This window comes from Rattus norvegicus, chromosome 6 (assembly GCF_021556685.1).
Source record: "Rattus norvegicus strain SHRSP/BbbUtx chromosome 6, alternate assembly SHRSP_T2T, whole genome shotgun sequence".
Lineage (NCBI taxonomy): Eukaryota > Metazoa > Chordata > Mammalia > Rodentia > Muridae > Rattus > Rattus norvegicus.
Window position 1 is genome coordinate 104355996 of NC_141539.1, and position 17622 is coordinate 104373617.

The following is a 17622-nucleotide window of genomic DNA, read 5'->3' on the forward strand; positions in this document are numbered from 1 at the left end:
CCCCAATCATTATTAGGAGATTACCACATTTTGTCTGGGAGACATCTTCTGGAAAGTATTCCGAAGCCAATTACACAGGTCAGGAGCCGTTAGTCTGACAGTTGGTGTGGTGGAAGATGCCCTTCCTCAGAGACTACCTTTGTACTATGTGGCAAAGCAAGTTTAGACCTCCCCCTAGAGCTTCACTGTTGTGTGCACTTTGAACTATGATAGCATCCTTCATGATTTCCCAAGCACTTGGTCGTTATTTGATAATAAAAGAGTTTCTTGGATGGCTGTATCATGCATTACTCCTCAAGGTAACAGTGAATTTCTCAGACTGGCATAGTTGGTCTTATCACTTTGTCAACGAATTTAATCTTGTCTTGAACTGAGGCTGGGAGCACTTCTCTGGGAACAGACAAGCTCCCTGCTCGAGTTTTTCTTTCCTTTGAGGTGCATTTCATGGGGATAAACATGGATTATCAAGTTTAACGCGTTTTAAAAGTTATTATCTGTCAGTGGTTTCCCACCTACACTATTCATTTCTGATTCATTTGCATAATTGATTTCCATTCACTGGAACACACCTGTTCCAAGGTCAGTTTGGAGCTATACGCTGTATAGCATCTGGGAAGAAGGCTTGTTCTTGCAGATCTAGCATTGGATTATCTAGCAACCATCAGCACTTGTCCCTTTCTTGTCACCGTGACGTCACCTTTCATGTGTCCTGTTTCTTATTCATTTTATAAATGTTTAACAGTGTTTCTACCATGAACTGGTGTGATCTCTGAGAGGTGACACAGAGACAGCTGTGAGGGACTACTGTGGGAGCTGTCAAAGCTGCAGCTTCTCCTTCCTGCTTCAGTCTTTGCCTTCCTGAGATAACGCTACAGGAGTGATGAGTGATGAGTGATGACGCATCAGCCACTCTGACGAACTGGCCCAATGTAGGGGAAAGGAGGTAGGAAAAACCCCTGCCAATCCCTAAGCTCCTCAATGTCAGGACTTGAAATCCCACTAATCCTCACTCTGGAAATCTCTGCCCTGAAAAGCTCTACTCCCTAAGAAATACTATACAAGCCTGTTGTTGAATATTTTTAATCCCAACCTGGGATTTCTAGTCCACCTTTATATTTATAATAAGCCTTAATCAGCACAAGAGCTGGGCAGGTATCTGTCCTCTATGTTATTAAAATCTATTTCCTATTGATAACCCCAAGTTTCATCTGGGCTGCTCTTAACTCCAATTGGCCAGCTCTCAGGGCTATGCTTTCCAGAATCCTAACCCATGGTGTCTTTCTTCTTTCTCCACTTTCTTCTTTCCCTCTCCATGGTCTCTTCCAGCCCTAAGCCTAGGAACACCAAGCCCCGCCCATCTCAATTCTATGCAGCTATAGGATGTAGGCATCTTTATTCACCAATCACAAATAACTTGTGGACAAGGTCACATAGTCACTTGGGTCTCTGTGCAGACTCTGGGAAACCCAGGTCTTGTGGGCCACACTTAGCATTACAATACATAGCAACAGACCAAACCCCAACAATTCTCCCCAAGCTCAGGACTTGAAATCCCACCAATCCTCACTCTGGGAATCTCTGCCCTAAAGAGCTCCACTCCCTAAGAAATCCTATATAAGCCCTGCCTGCTTTTCAATTTGCAGCTGCTTCTCCCCTGAGCAGAGTCAGTCATTCCTGGATTCTTCCTTCCTGGTAAAATTTCCTACATGAGGTTTGCTGTGAGGTGTGACTTCCAGGAGCTGTAACACTTTCCCCCAGAGTGGGTAGCCATCAGAGTATTGGGGCAATCCATCTTCCTTCTGGATTCCAGGGCTACCTACTCAGTCCTGACTGAGTTCTAGGGACTCACATTTCTTTTCTATTTCCCTATGGACAGGCTTTACTATGCTCTGTTGAAAGCCAGCTTTAACAAGTCAGGGGAAACTGAGGCAAAGGAATAGAGTCAACAATTGATCACTCAGCAGATTTCTCTCTGAAGGAATAAAGCTTGATTCACTGGGGCTGGCACTTCCTGTGACCAGCAAGAAAATCTCTGAACTCTTTAAACTCTTTGGGAGTCGGTGAGAAAGAAAAGAGAGAAGGGGGAAAAATCACACACACACACACACACACACACACACACACACACACACACACACACACATTCACACATTTGGCAGATGGAGCAAAGCTCCAATGAGCAAGCTCCAGCCATTTTCCATACATACATATACATACATATATACATATATACATATATACATATATACATACATACATACATACATACATACATACATACGTATATATACATTTAATGGGTGGAACAAGTTTAACAAGCACACCCCAACTACTTTATTATTCCCTTTAGTCTTTTGATACCATCTAAGATAAAGCTCTCTATGTAAGAAAAAGATTTACCCCATAGCCACATGTTGCGATTTTCTAAAAACTATCACTATAAAAGCATATTCTTCAAAAATAGATTAAAATCATTACACAAAAGGAAATTACAACAGAATTATCGAGTATGTATTTCTCTTTTGAAACTATTACATAACTGAATATTTCCCATTGATCTTTCTCTCCATAAGTTCATCATAACCCCAAAGCAATAATTTTTTGTCATTGATTAACAAAGTGTAAGCAAGGCAGTCTATGGTAGCAACTTTTTCTATGCTTAGCTGATAACAATTTACCAATTGTTTACCAAAAATTTATATCTTCTGTCTTACATCATTGTTTTGAAGTCTGGCTCAGTTAAGCTGGTAAATTCTCTATTCTTTATTCTTAAGCTCATAATACAATTATTTACTCTTTATTCAATACCCCTGTCTTTTCATGCTGCCCACCAAAACCTGGGGCCACATTTTTAGATCACAAGATCCAGGAACTCAGATCCAACCTAGGATGAAATGTTTTTTTGATCATTAACTTGCCCCCAGCCTATATTTCTCTTCCAGGTACAATTACTTGCTTGTAATGCATGAAAGTTCACTGAACTCCTTTCTAACCTATGCAGCCCTCACTATTCTATAAGGGATGGGCGTATTCTGCTGTTTCCGGCATTACAACTTAAACCCCCTCCTTAAACTTTCTATCAACTACTCTAACTTCCTTAATCTTATTCTTAAATCAAGTCATGGATTCTGTAAAAATCATTACTTCATCTAAACAGTACTATTTTATGAAATTTCATCTTCATATTGATCTGCAGGAAAATTGCCCAATAAAGTAGGCATTATCCCAAGAAGCAATCACATGAGGGTCTCCCCGTGCCCAATCATACGATGGTAGATATATGAGGAATATGGCAATGACAAGCATGAGAAGGCACAGCAGCAGCAAAGAGCAACCCAGGGACAGACCTTCTGGGACTGTCCCTCTCCATGGTACATCCATTACAGCTGTGCAGAAGAGTGGAGTGTCTCCAAGAAACTCATTTGCCCACTGCACTCCTTACTGCTTGGCATCTGCCAAGCTTACCAAACCCACCACTTAGCTGTATACATAGGGGTATCCATTTTATCTATTCCTCCCTACTGATACCAACTTGTCTCATCCCCTTGCTGGGAAGGGACCTTCTAGCCAAAATGGGAGTCTTTATTTTCTTTCTTCTCTACGTTCACATGACTCCAGAGCTCACCAGTTGTTTCTTCTCTCCTCCTTCTGCTCCAAACCACACACTCTGATACACCTTTCCCTCACCTCCTTCTCAGGTAGATCCATAGGTATAGGATACCCAAAACCCTTCTAGAGTCAAACATCACCCCCAACTCGTCCTTCAATTACAAAACCTCACCAAAAATATCACCAAAGATCCCACTTCCTCTCCAATACTCCGAGCCTTGGGAGGCAAGATCAGGAATAGTGCCTTGGAAACAGCGGATACTGGTTCCTTGCCAATTGGCCTGGAACACACCCCTACTGCCAATAAGAAAGTCCCACTCCATTGACTACTGGCTCATACAAGACTTAAGGGAAATCAACAAAAGGGTAAAGATATTCGCTACATGGTGCCTAACCATTACACTCTACTGAGCAGTCTGCCTCCCAAACAAGACACCTATATACTGTACTGGACCTTAAGGATGCCTTCCTTAGTTTGCCACTAGCCCCAGCTAGTCAACCTTTGTTCACTTTCAAGTGGAGCAACCCAGAGTGAGGATTCAATGGGCTGCAAACATGGGCCAGGTTGCCACAAGGATTCAAGAACTTGCCTGCCATCTTTGATGAGGCATTGCATGAAGACCTGGGTGAGCACAGGCAAGCCAACCCTAGATAACTCTCTTGCAGGATATTGATGACTTACTCACAGCTGCCCCAGATGGAGAGACTTGCCGTTTGGCAACTTAGGCTTTGCTCAGAGAGTTAGACCAGATGGGATATCAAATGCCTTCGAGGAAGGTACATCTCTGCCAAAAGGAGGTAACACACCTGGGGTATATACTCGGGGTGGGGGGAAGGGCAACCTCTGCTATCCCAGGCTAGAAAAAAAAAGATTCTCAACATTCCAGTACTAGTTCCCAAGACTCTGCAACAGATTTGTGAATTCCTGGGTTCAGCAGGATTCTGCAGACTCTGGGTACCAGGATTCACAAAGATTGCAAATCCACTAGAGGACAGGAGAGTCCCTTAAACTGGACTCCCCAGATGGACAAAGCTCCTCATAGACTCAAGGAGGCATTGCTCGAGGCCCCAGAACTTGCCTTGTGGGGCATCTATGAGCCTTTCCACTTGTATGTAGATGAAAGCAAAGGCCTAACCAAGGGGTACTGACTCGCACCCTGGGTCCTTGGAAGAGGCCAGTGACCTAGCTGTCTAAGAAATCAAACCCCTTTGCTTGAGAACGGCTGGCTTGCCTACGTATTGTGGTAGCTGCTGCTTTGCTGGTCAAGGACACAGACAAAATCACCATGGGACAAGGACTGATTATAACTACCCCTCATGCCATCAAGGGAGTGCTCAACAACCCCCACTGCAACCCGACCACTGGAGATCTAGTGTCCAACTGGTGTATTATCAGTCCCTGCTCCTGAACCTGCCCCACATTAAATATCACCCTGCCTCCACCTTAAACCCAGCTACTCTGTTCCCAAACATGGACCTGGACGTTAAGCAATCAATAAGGCTGAGCCACTTCCAGAACCTGAGGCCAGACCTGACAGACATCCCTTGACTGGATTCGGAAATGATCTACTTTGAGGACAAGAGCAGCTTCATGCAAGGCAGAACCAGGTGTACAGGTGTGGAGGTGGTGGCTCCTGACTCTACAATGTGGGCTTTGGCCTTACCTCCTAGGACTTCGCCTCAACAAGCTGAATTAATTGCCTTGACTCAGGCCCTAAAACTGTCAAAGGGTAAAATTGCTAACATCTATACAGACAGCCAATATGCCTTCCCTACGACCCATGTTCATGGACTCATATATGAATAAAGGGGGCTGCTCACGGTGTGGGGAAAGGCTATCAAAAGTAAGTTTGGATGAGATTGGAGGCACTATGGCTGCCCCTCGAGGTAAATATCGTTCACTGCCCAGGGCATCAAAAGGGCATGGATGAGAGGGCAAGAGGAGGCTGTGTTAGACTCCACAGCTGAAACCATGGTAGCTTCAGTTCCACTAGAGCTTCCCCCAACCCCACATTACAACCCAGAAAGGATCAAGGATTCTATCACAAAGAGGGATGGCTCCATACCCTAGACAGTCATGTAACCCTCCCTTCAGAATTTGCTAGACAGCTTATACATCAGATTCATCAGAATACCCACCTGAGCCACAGGAAACTCAAAGAACTATGAAGGAATGCCAAATATAAAATCCTCTTACATCTACACAGTGAAGTACTACCCAGCTATTAAGAACAATGACTTCATAAAATTCTTAGGCAAATGGATGGAACTAGAAAATATCACCCAATCACAAAAGAACACATACCAATGCACTACTGATAAGTGGATATTAGCCCCAAAGCTTGGAATAACCATGATACAACTTACAGACCACATGAAGCTCAAGAGGAAGTAAGATCAAAGTGTGGACGCTTCAGACCTTCTTAGAAGGGGGAACAAAAATACTCAGGGGAGGAAATATGGAGACAAAGTTTGGAGTAGAGACTGAAGGAAAGGCCATCCAGAGACTGCCCCACCTGGGGATCCATCCCATAAGCGGTCACCAAACCCAGTCACTATTGCGGATGCCAAGAACTGCATGCTGACTGGAGCCTGATATAGTTGTCTTTTGAGAGGCTCTGCCAGAGCCTGACAAATACAGAGGCAGATGCTCACAGCGAACCATTGGACTGAGATGTAAAATGTAAATAAAGAAAATATTCAATAAAAAAATAAAATCTTCCATGTAGGCTCCTTAGTAGATGAGGTCATTCCCACTGCCCGTCCCGCAAGGCAGTAAATCCCTAAATACAAGACAAGGAAGCCCAGGGACCAGGCTTTGAGGACAGAAGTCAGGCACAAACCGAGAAATAGACTACACTGAGATCAAGCCGGTCTGCACGGTTATAGATACCTCCTTGTCCTTGTAAAGACTGGGAAGAAGTGCTCCCACCAAAAGAGAGACTGCTACCATGGTAGCCAAGAAGCCCTTGAAAGTTATCATCCCCAGGTATGGATGTCCTCACTGTTGGGGTGACAATGGTCCAGACTTGATCTCTCAGGTAACACAGTCATTTGTTAAAATATTGGGGGAAGACTGGAAACTACATTGTGCTTATCGTCCCCAGAATTCAGGACAAGTAAAACTGGCAGCGACTGGGTAGCCCCCCCCCCATGCCTTGTATAAGGCTAGGAACGCCCCTTATATTTTGGGATTGACCCTTTTGAGATACTGTATGGGAGACTTCCTCCCTACTCCCTAACCTCTAGTCTGAAATTCTTGCAGAATATGACCACCAGAAGTTCCTGGGGGCAGTGCAGTTTCTTCACAGGATGCAAAAGTAAATATGGCCAAGCATTGGCCAAATCTGTGAGTCTGTATCCCCTCCTTATCTGCATTGCTTTGAACCAGACCCGACCCTTGAACCCCATTAGAAGGACCCACACACGCTGATCTTGACAATGCCCATGGACATAAAAGCCGATGGAATAAAGACCACTCCCACATCAAGCCCGCAGGACTAGAAACAGCTGAACAGCTGAAACACTGCAAAGAACAGTTTCCAGATGGCTGCGTGCCCTGGGTCAATGCTGGTCTGTGGTGAGCTATCACCCACCCTTGAGATCCACTCAAGCTAAGGATCCAGAAAAACTCTTGCCTCATGTGTACCCTGTTGTTCCCTAGAGGATGGAGGGCCTTCATAGATCTCCAAAGGGTTTCATCTACCTGGTCCTTATACTTGGCTTGCTTAGAAATCAGATGTCAACAAACACAAATCCTCAGCAAACTGTTACCACCAAATGGATATTTTGAGGCCTTGAGAGAACCTCACAAGGCTTAGAGAGAGTACTGACTCTAGTATTTACTGGTCTGTTGAGTACCACCTTCCCAGTTTTAACCTAGACCTTTGTGCAGTGGTCGGATATGTATGGAAGGGTCTAGGTTCAAGAGGTAAAACTGTTGGTCATCAGGAACTGCAAAGGCCCTAGCTCAACTTTCAGGAAGGGTTTCGAAGAACGGCAACTCACAAATAGCCAAGTCTATGTGTGCATACACATGACTACGGGATGTGCAGCAGTACTGAGAACTTCTTTTGCAAAGAATGAGGCTGTGAGACCAATGTCCCATGGGTTCATAATAATCGGGAACTTATCCAGATAGGCAGGACAGCAAGCCCAGCATCCCGGGGACTGGATGTGGGGAAGGAACCCTATCTCCTTCTCAATAATGAGAAAGGGAAAAAGAGCAGAGGCTGTGAGGATGGGAAGGTTTGGAGCTTAATGGGATATCATGGGCAAAATAGGGGACTCTGGGTTGGGGATTTGGCTCAGTGGTAGAGCGCTTGCCTAGCAAGCGCAAGGCCCTGGGTTCGGTCCCCAGCTCCGGGGGAAAAAAAAAAGAAAATAGGGGACTCCACTTTCAGATTAAAAAACAAACAGTCCTGCCTGGACCCCCTTCGATAGCTGCAGGACCTGCGGTCCTGGTTATGCCAATACCTGTCTCAATAGGTCCAGATCCCTCCTCCCTTACAAATTTGGTCCTGTCCCAGTCATCATGTCCCTCCCTAGGGCTTTTGACCCAACCATCTTGTTTAAACTACTTAACCGCACCTTCACTTTTATTAACTCCACCACTAACCTCACTAGAGAAGAGCGTTGACTCTGTTTGGACCCCAGGCCCTCATTCTATGCTGGCTTGTCTACCACAGGAAATCTGTTGACACCCCTAGAAAGCCTGCCAAGGTGTTCCCGGAGAAGGACTCTGGTCTTCACCCTCCAAGCAGGGACCAGAAAGGGACTATGTGTAGTAGGAAGGGGACAATTAGATAGTTTCTCTCACCTTAAATGTCTTTGCAATCACACCCTTACTGTAGAAGCCAGCAACCTGTGCCCCCCATGGAACTTGGTTTGCATGTACCTCAGGTTTAACCCCTTGTGTCTGTCCATAGGTACTTCAAAATCCCAGCTATTGTGTTCTGGTTACCCTGTTCCCTCAAATCTACTACCTCTGCTTCAGTACCTATATGAAGACAGCTCTGGACCAGCATAGGGAAAAATGAAATTTTGAGACCTCAGCAATAGGATGTCAGGGAAAGCCTTTAAAGGGGAATTACTGTAAATAGATCATGGGAAGGCTGTGGAGGAGAATAGAGAAAGCTTTGGCAGTTGACAACAGGCAGGTCCCTCCTGCTCGAGAAATCAGAAAGGGCTACTTCGAGAAAATAGCATTTGAGCAGAGGCCTTAGGAGAGGTCAGGATTAATGCACCTCAACACATAGGAGCACACAAAGGAAAGAATCCCCCTATCACTGAAGGGCTTGGTATAGGATAAAAGGATCAGGAAAAGAGCACCCTAACCCTGACTTGACCCCAAGACCAAGACAAGAGCCAAGGAAAAATATCCCATTCATCCCAGCGTTTGCCCCAAGATCAAGCCACCTGAGACATACTCCCCTCCCCCTTTGCAAGAAACCCTGTATAAAGCCTGTGTCAGCTCTGTCCCCTGCTGCTTCTCAACCTGGCAGACTCAGTGGCAGCTGCCCTCCTAGGTTTTTCCCTCCCAAGAAATCTCTTGTGTGAGGTTTGCCTTGCAGCGTGAGGTGTGCCTCTGTGATATTCCTTGGGTCCCAACTGTAGACTACGTCTCAGAGCAGAGCTGTAACACCTACGCTGGGGAAACATTTCCACACACACCCGAGCAGAGCTAGAACAGTTACCTGAGCTAGAACAGGAAACCTGTCCCTGTCAGAGAAAGCCTTTCCCTTCAGAAGTATGACACACTCGGAGCTTGGGACTCCTGGGCAGGGTGGAGTGCTGAATGGACCTTGGGTCAAGGAAGACAGCCTGAAACGATATTAGCTTATGTTTATATAGGGTTTATTACGTGCCAGATTATGGCCAAGCACTTTTTATTCTCCCTCTCTCTTCTCCTCCCCAGCACCCCATTGCTAAATTGCCTATGCTACTTGGTTGGAGCCTCGGGTGGCTCGCCATACCTACGTAGTCGGGGAAAAGCTCCATACTCTTCTTCTCTCTAACCTGCCAGCTCAGAAAGCCTCCGAACAAAGAGAGGGCACCAAAAGCCCAGTTCTGCATTCCTGCAGCTGTCACAACCACCTCCCCTGATATCGCCAGCCACCCAAATCCCCACCAGACCCATTCTGTGGCTGAGGTCATTTTCCTTCGCCTACAATCTGTAGCCGGGGCACTACTTCTCTGGTTTCGTTCTCTGAGACTGTAGGACTCGCCCAGCAACTGTTCCCACATAAAACTCTTAGTGCTCAAGGAGGTCAGAAGAGGCCACTGGATCCCCTGGAACTGGAATTACTAAGGTTTGTGAGCCACCGTGTAGGTGCTGAGAACTAAACCCAGGTCCTGTGCAAGAGTGACAAACACTCTTAGCCACTGAGCCATTTCTTCAGCTCTACCTCTTTTCATTCTTATTAAGTGTGAAGTCAATACTATATAATTTCCCCCCTATTTTACCAACAAAGAAACTAAAGCTCAGCTAAGACATTAACTTCTTTAGTCATAGAATGACCAGCAGCTGGGGTTCAGACTTCTGCAGAGGAGACCTTGGTCTTCCGTCCTTATCATTAAACCAGAGTGCCAAAAGATGAAGCCTCCCTATACATATACATAGTTTTCATATCCATGTAACAGTAGCATATAATTTAAGGTAACGTGATATCCTTACCCATAAGCTCTAAAAACTATTAACTGAAGGGCTGGAGAAATGGCTCAGCAGTTAAGAGTACTCGTTACTCTTCCAGAAGACCTGGGTTCAATTCCCAGCATCCAACATGATGGCCACAACCATCTGTGACTCCAGGTCCAGGAGATGCGGTGCCCTCTTCTGGCCTCCTCAAGTATCAGGCACACACACACATGAGACACAGACATGCATGCAGGCAAAACACCCATATGCATAAAATAAGAATTAAAAAACAAAACCATTGGTTAAACTGAGAGTGGGGGCACATACCTTTGATCCCAGCACTCAGGAGGCAGAGGCAGACCATTACCTATGAGCTTCAGGTCAGCCTGGTCTAAACGAGGCCCAGGACAGCCAGAGCTACAAAGAGAACTTGTCTTAACCCCTGCCCTCCTCAGTAGCCATGATAGTAATACTAAGGTGAGTCAGTCAGTTCCGTAGAGAGGCTGTGTCAGAGGGAACCTGGAACATCACTAATGGAAGAGATGGGGGAGACGCTGAGAAAGGCCAGAGAAGTTGGACGTGTATCAGGTTTAATAAGGAGAGGGTGTAGTTTTTAGAATTTTAATTAAAACTTGTAAAAAAATGTGTAGGACTCTTTTTCCATGAATGTACATCTGTGTAGTATAGGCATGCCTGGTGCCTGCTGAGGCCAAAGAGAGGCCATCAGATCCCCTAGAACTGGAGCTACCATGTAGGTGTTGGAAATCAAAACCATCTCTCCAGGACACAGAGAAAAATCTTTTAAATGGCCAAGTGATTTGAACAAATGTAACTGAAGTACTAAATACTGCTTACTACTGTCAGACATTAGGGAATTTTAATTAAAACCACAATAAATATCACTGCACTCCTATGGCTGACCGCACCAGTATTGCAGGGCTTTCTGGGTCCTGCTTGTGGTTTAATCATTAAGATGTGGAGACAACTATATAGATTAAGGCTGTTGGCCCTTTGGCTGGGGCAGTCTCTCAGCTAGTCTCTCTAACCTAACCTGACTTCTCGAACACTGCTCTCCTCCACGTTGTCTCTCCCTGCTCTCCCCCTCTGCTCCATTGTCTGTCCTGTCCTTTTGCCCCAGAGCCATTCCTTTCTCATATGAACAAGCTGTCAGCATAGTGGGAGATGTTGCACAGACTACCCATTCTGAGCCGAGGCACAGCAGGACTAAGCCCAGTCCAGATCTTTGACTGTTGGGCAGACGGAGGACAACATGACCATCTGGGACCTCCCAGACAGCAGCTTGCTTTTAAACAGGATAATCTTAGAGAGGGGCAGGTGAGGAAGTGACAGACATTCCCAAATAGAAAGCAGTTAATGGGCCGCAGAAACGACAATACCAAATATCCTGCTGACACTTGGGCTCATCAATTAACAATTGAAAATACAATGGCATGCCTTCAGAGCCATTTGGTACAATTTGTGTGTGGGTGTAAGTAATCCCAACAGATTACTACTATAATACAGAACAAGGGGAATGGTTACTTCTGGGGGAGTCATAGTACACCTTAGTGTTGTCGCCACTGATAAGTTTTGGTTGTACAAGGAAATAATGCCCCACCTATGCTCATGTATGTAACCTTATGCATGCAGTAGACCTCCCCGCTCCCCCAAATGACATAAAGCTGGGGAAGATGGGGGATTCAGTGGAGGGGGAGAGCAGCACGAGGGGATAATATGGGCAGGAATTTGGTCAAACCGCGTATGTGTGTGCATGAAATTGTGAAAGTATAAACAGCAATTTTAAAAAGGGAAAAGTTAGATTTAAAAAAAATTATAGTATGTACATTTTCCCACAATTAAAAAATTAGAAGAAAAAGGAATGAGTGAAACCTAATGAGATAATTTTACAAATGTCTGCCAAAAGCAAATCTTTACAACTTCTATTTGGACATTCTGTTTTGGCTTGGTTTGGTTTTGCACTCGCCTCCTCCCTTTTTGAGACAGGCTCACCATAAAGTCCCTGGTTGGCCCAGAACGAACAGAGGTTTGCCTGCCTCTGCCTCCCGAGTACTGGGATTAAAAGTGTGCCCACCACCGCCCAGCTCCGTTTGGACATTCTCTTTAGGTTTTGTTTTGTTTTGTTGAAGCAGAATCTTACTATGTAGCCTGGGATGGCCTCAAACTCACTAGGTAGCCCAGGATGGCCCTGGATTCACAGTCCTTCTGCCTCAGTGTTCTGAGCATCGGGATTATAAGCATTAAAAAAAAAGGAAGTGAGCAGAGCTTAAAGAGTGAAGTGACCTGGGCCATAGTGGAGACAAGAAGACTGAGAAGTAGGCCTTAGAATCCTCAGGGGAAAATAGCAGACATGAGAGGGACAGGACTACAGAACAGGGACCAGGAATTGCCACAAAACCACCTGAGCCAAGCTGGTACCAGCAAAGTGGGGGTATTTCTGTGGCAGACCCACCCATGTTGTTTTGGGGAGGATTGTGGAAGACTTTGGAATGGGCTAGAAACGCCATTGAGTGTTGAGAGCTCAGTGGGATGTTCTATAGAAATTTGGAATACAAGAACGTTGAGAGCAGTGCAGAAGCTGGAGGCCTGGTTTGTGAAGTTTCAAAAGGAAGTTTAAAGACTCTGAGGTCCGTTTGCTATTTTGAATTAATTCTTTTTTCATTCTGATCAGCTGGAGCCGAAAAGTCAGCTGTAGTTAACAAGAGACCAGCGCCATTGAAATCTTTGTGTTACTGGGACAATCGATGCTGGTGAGCTGGAGGTAAGAAATTAGCAGTGATTAAGAAGGGATCAGCATCCCTGGGGTGAAATCTGGGAAGTGTTTCCTGAGGGTCAGCATGCAGAAACTGTGGTCCAGAGGCAGCCAAGATCATACTTCACACTGGCAGCAGAACTTAATAGTGAAAGAGTCAACCAGGTGGTGTGGGTTTTGAAGGCACAAAGAGGTCACGGAGAGCGGCTGAGGCTTGGCACTGCGGGAGGCCAGGAGAGGCCATTGGTGAAGGCATAGCCTCAGTAGCAGTGTATGGCCCAGGACTGAAGCTCATGCAGAGAAGCTGAGTCTTGGCACGGTGGAGGGAGATGAGGGGAAGATAAAGGTGAAGGTATCACCCTATGGCAGCATAAGACCCCAGCATTTTGGAGATGTCACAGCCATGGGATGACCACCAAGAACAGTAGCATCAGAACAGAGAAAGAACTGGCCGACTCCCAGATAGCACTGGCTTATAGATGAATATCTTTCATGTGTGCAAGTAGGCATGGATTCAAGGAGAGTAAAATGTCATTAGTAAGGAGTCTTTGCTTTATTGCTTAAGGTATATTTATTTTGCAAATGCAGTTGAGCAAGAGTTCTCTAGGGCAGTGCTGTCAGACCATCGCTCCAATTATCCGTAGTTGAGTAACGATCTGTTCACACTTAGGAATTAAATAAAACTTCACAATGGTCATGATCCTGTCATGATTAGGAGTTCAGGAGGGCTGCACAAGGTGATTCTTCTGCACCCTATGGAGTTGATTGTGAAAGCCCTGGTGTCAGGGGTTACAAATGATGTTTGGGTAGGTGTGGGGAAGTTCAAGAAGATATCTCTCAAATATTTCAAGTTTTGCCAGTAAAGCTGAGCTTGGCTGGGCTACTTTCTCTTTGTAGTCTCAGAACCTTTCTATGACCCTCCTCAGAGTGCTGATTGGTCATTTCCTCCTTTTCCTCCTCCTCCTCTTCCTCTTCCTGTTGCTGCTTCCCTTCCCCTTCTTCTTCTACTTTCTCCTCCTGTTTTTTTTCTCATATTTTAGGGATTTTATTTGGTATTTATACATTCTTTTGCATAGGATAGTTAAAAGGAAAAATTCAGGTAACAGGAAACTGGTTCCATCCAGACACAATAGCATACATTTCTAGCCATGCAGGTAAATCTTGGGTGTTGCACTTCTAATGAGATGACTTTGTTTTCCAGGAGTGATAGCCTAAGAGACAGGAAGACCCCTAAGTCTGAACCTAGAAACCTAGAAATGAACCATGCCATGTCCATGTGGTCTGTAGTTCAAGAACGTACGTAATATGGAGGTTTAATGAGAGGTTCGGTTTCTTTAAAAACAAATATTATAAGAATGTGTTTTCATTTTAATACTAGGTGTGGGATATGAGCTGCTTCAGGTTGTCCACAACAGCTGACTATGATTTGCTCTGGCAGGGGTGTGAGAAACCCTGTCTTGACAAAACATGAACAAAAGGCACTCAAAAGAGATATAAGTCAAACTATTATGACTGTATTAAAGAAGAGGTAAATAAATATAATACGTGGTAGCAGGGGGGAGGGGAGGGTGTGACTGATGAAGGTGGATGAGGGCTGCAGAGAATGTAGAGTTAAGACATAAGGGGGTTTAAAGGTTTATTCAGCTAAAACAAAACACTTATATGATGTTAGAAAGTAAAAACAATTGATATAGCAATGCCCCAAGTCTTCATTCTGGAATATTTCCTGTGTTGACTTCCACAGCAAAAGGTCTATGTGCAGGTACATTTCAAAATGTTCGTAAATCTTAAATTGAGAAATATTGAACATTCACAGTGTTTGTAGAGTTTCGTAGTAACTGTCCAACTGGTTCTGCCTTCTTTCTACACTTACATTTTTTTTTTCTTTTTTTCGGAGCTGGGGATCGAACCCAGGGCCTTGTGCTTGCTAGGCAAGCGCTCTACCACTGAGCTAAATCCCCAACCCATTAAAACATTTTAAATACAGTAAATATCCAGTGAATCATTGGTTTTTGCTTCCTCTGTCCATCAAACTATGTATTAATCTACTTAATACAAATGTATTAAACTTTTTTGAATTGTGTGATATGGTGACAAGTGTTAGTTTTAAAATTTATTGATATGCTATTGACATTTAGAAATTTATTTATTTATTTATTATTTATTGTATCTGGTATAACTGTTTTGTCTGCCTGTATGTGCACCATGTGTGTGCCTGGAACTGGAGTTGTAGACTTGTGAGCCAACATGTTGGTGCTGGAAACTACCTGGGCGCTCTTGAATACTGAGTCATCTCTCCAGCCCTGATTTAGACTTTTTTCAAAGTAAATTGAAGGCATCAATTTACTTCTAAAAACTTCAGCATGTATAGCATTAATCATAGCTCAATATTTTATCTAGTTTTTAATATTTATGTGAAATTGCATATAATGAAATGTAAACGTTTAAAATGTATAGTTGCCATTTGACCAATGCATAGATCCATCATGGGTCCCAGGGATTGAACCAGAGTCATCAAATTTTGTGGCAGATGCCTTTACCCAGTGAGCCATCTCACTGGCCACTCTAAAGTCCAACCCAAATTTCTACCAGTGTAAAATATTCTTATCATCCAAGAAAGGCATTCATAAGAGGTGTGGCTTTAACTTTTTTCAAAATTACATTCCTTTACTAATTTATGTATGTTTTATTTTGTGTATGTGTGTGCACTCACATTCCCCAGAAAGCATGTAGAAGTTAGAAGACAACTTCAGGGAGCTGGTCCGCTCCATCACATGGGTCCTGAGTATTGAATTTAGGTCATCAGACTTGGTGGCAAGTGTTTTTACCTGATGAGCGTTTTGTTAGCAGGAGAAGTTTTTGACTTGTTCATGTGCACAGATCCCTGATATTGTAGGTTAATGGAGACAGCAGAGGTAGACATAACTGAACAGTGAGAAATAAAGTTCGGGAGGTTGAAATGATTAGTTGATGACCAGCACCCCAGACCCTGTGAGATACTAGTCATTTGGTGCAGATGGTCAGCAGATTAGGTTGGCTGAACCTGCATAACATGCATGGGATCCAAATGAAACTTTGCTGTGCTCAAATCCTTTCAATATCACACCTACGAGAGCTGTGACTCGGCGTTAGAGAGTGCAATTAGCATTGACGAGGCTCTGTGTTCACTCTGTAGCATCAGAACCAAAATCTCATACCAGGATTCTCTCATATGCCAGACAACCTGAAGGACAGACAGTGTTTCCCGTGTGGAGGTGTTTGTACCCCACAGTGGACAGTTGACAATGTCAGGAGACATTTTTTTTCTTTTTTTCGGAGCTGGGGATCGAACCCAGGACCTTGCGCTTGCTAGGCAAGCAAGCACTCTACCACTGAGCTAAATCCCCAACCCCGTCAGGAGACATTTTTGGTTGTCATTTTGGTTGTCATTTTGGGAGTAGTGCATAGGCGGTTTACTGAATGGAGCCCAGAAATCCTGCTAAACACTTTGTAGTGCACAGAACAGTCTTTTACCTTTTTATAACCCCAGTGGCAATGGCTACAGGTTAAAGGTATGCTATCTATAGGAGGAAGTCAATCACATTGTGCCCTCAAAGCAAATTTTTAGAAAGTAGAGGTGCTATTTTACCTTTAAGATCAAGAAGAGAGAAAAGGAGACTCAGTGGTGGTCAAGAGCATGCACTGCTATTGCAGAAGACCCTAGTTTAACTCCCAGCACCCACACTGAGTAGCTTGCAACTATAAATGACTCCTGTACCTGAGAGATTTGAAGCCTGCCTCTATGGACACCTGCATTCACAGGCATATATCTCCCCGACGCATACTTTAAAACCAAATCTAAAAGGATGAAGAAAGAGGACCTCATTATTGAATAAACAAGACACAAGCAGGTCTGGTGGCATTGCACACCTTTAATCCTTGGGATACAGAGGTAGCCTGATCTCTGTGAATATGAGGTCAGCCTGGTCTAGCACCAGGCCAACCAGGACTATCTGGTAAGACCTTGATTCAAAACAACCTCCCCCTACCAACACATACAAACAAAAACCCACTACCACTACCACCAGTACCCCAAATTCTTTCATTTTGGTATAGTTTTGAATAGGGATGGAGGGGAGGCAGCAAACTGCTTGTGACTAGAAATGAACACATTGTTGTACAAAAGATCTTTTAGGGAAACCATTGGGGGTAATGCTAGGCTCCCACGTTTCTCATCTGGAGGCCAGCATATATCATTTGAGGGTAAAAAGAGGGGGAGAGAAGGAAAGGAAGAAAAGGAAGAAAAGGAAGAGGCATTTACAATTTTCACATTTGCTCTGATTCTGTGAGCTCTGTTCTTAGGACAGTGGTGACATCAGCCACAGGCATGTGACTCCACTTGACAAATCACCACCAAAGGTGAACTCAGAGAGTAGCTTCTCCTTGGTTCTGTTTTATAGAGTATGACCTCCATAGGCCCCCCTGCTGTGTCATCTTCTGAGTCTGACTAACCTGTGAATCATCTGAGGTGAGCAGCCCCAGTGTCCAAGTGGGGACTTGCAAGTGAAAATTAATCACTCCCATTGGATAATCCAGTAAACTGAGGTAGCAGAAAGACTCGATAACT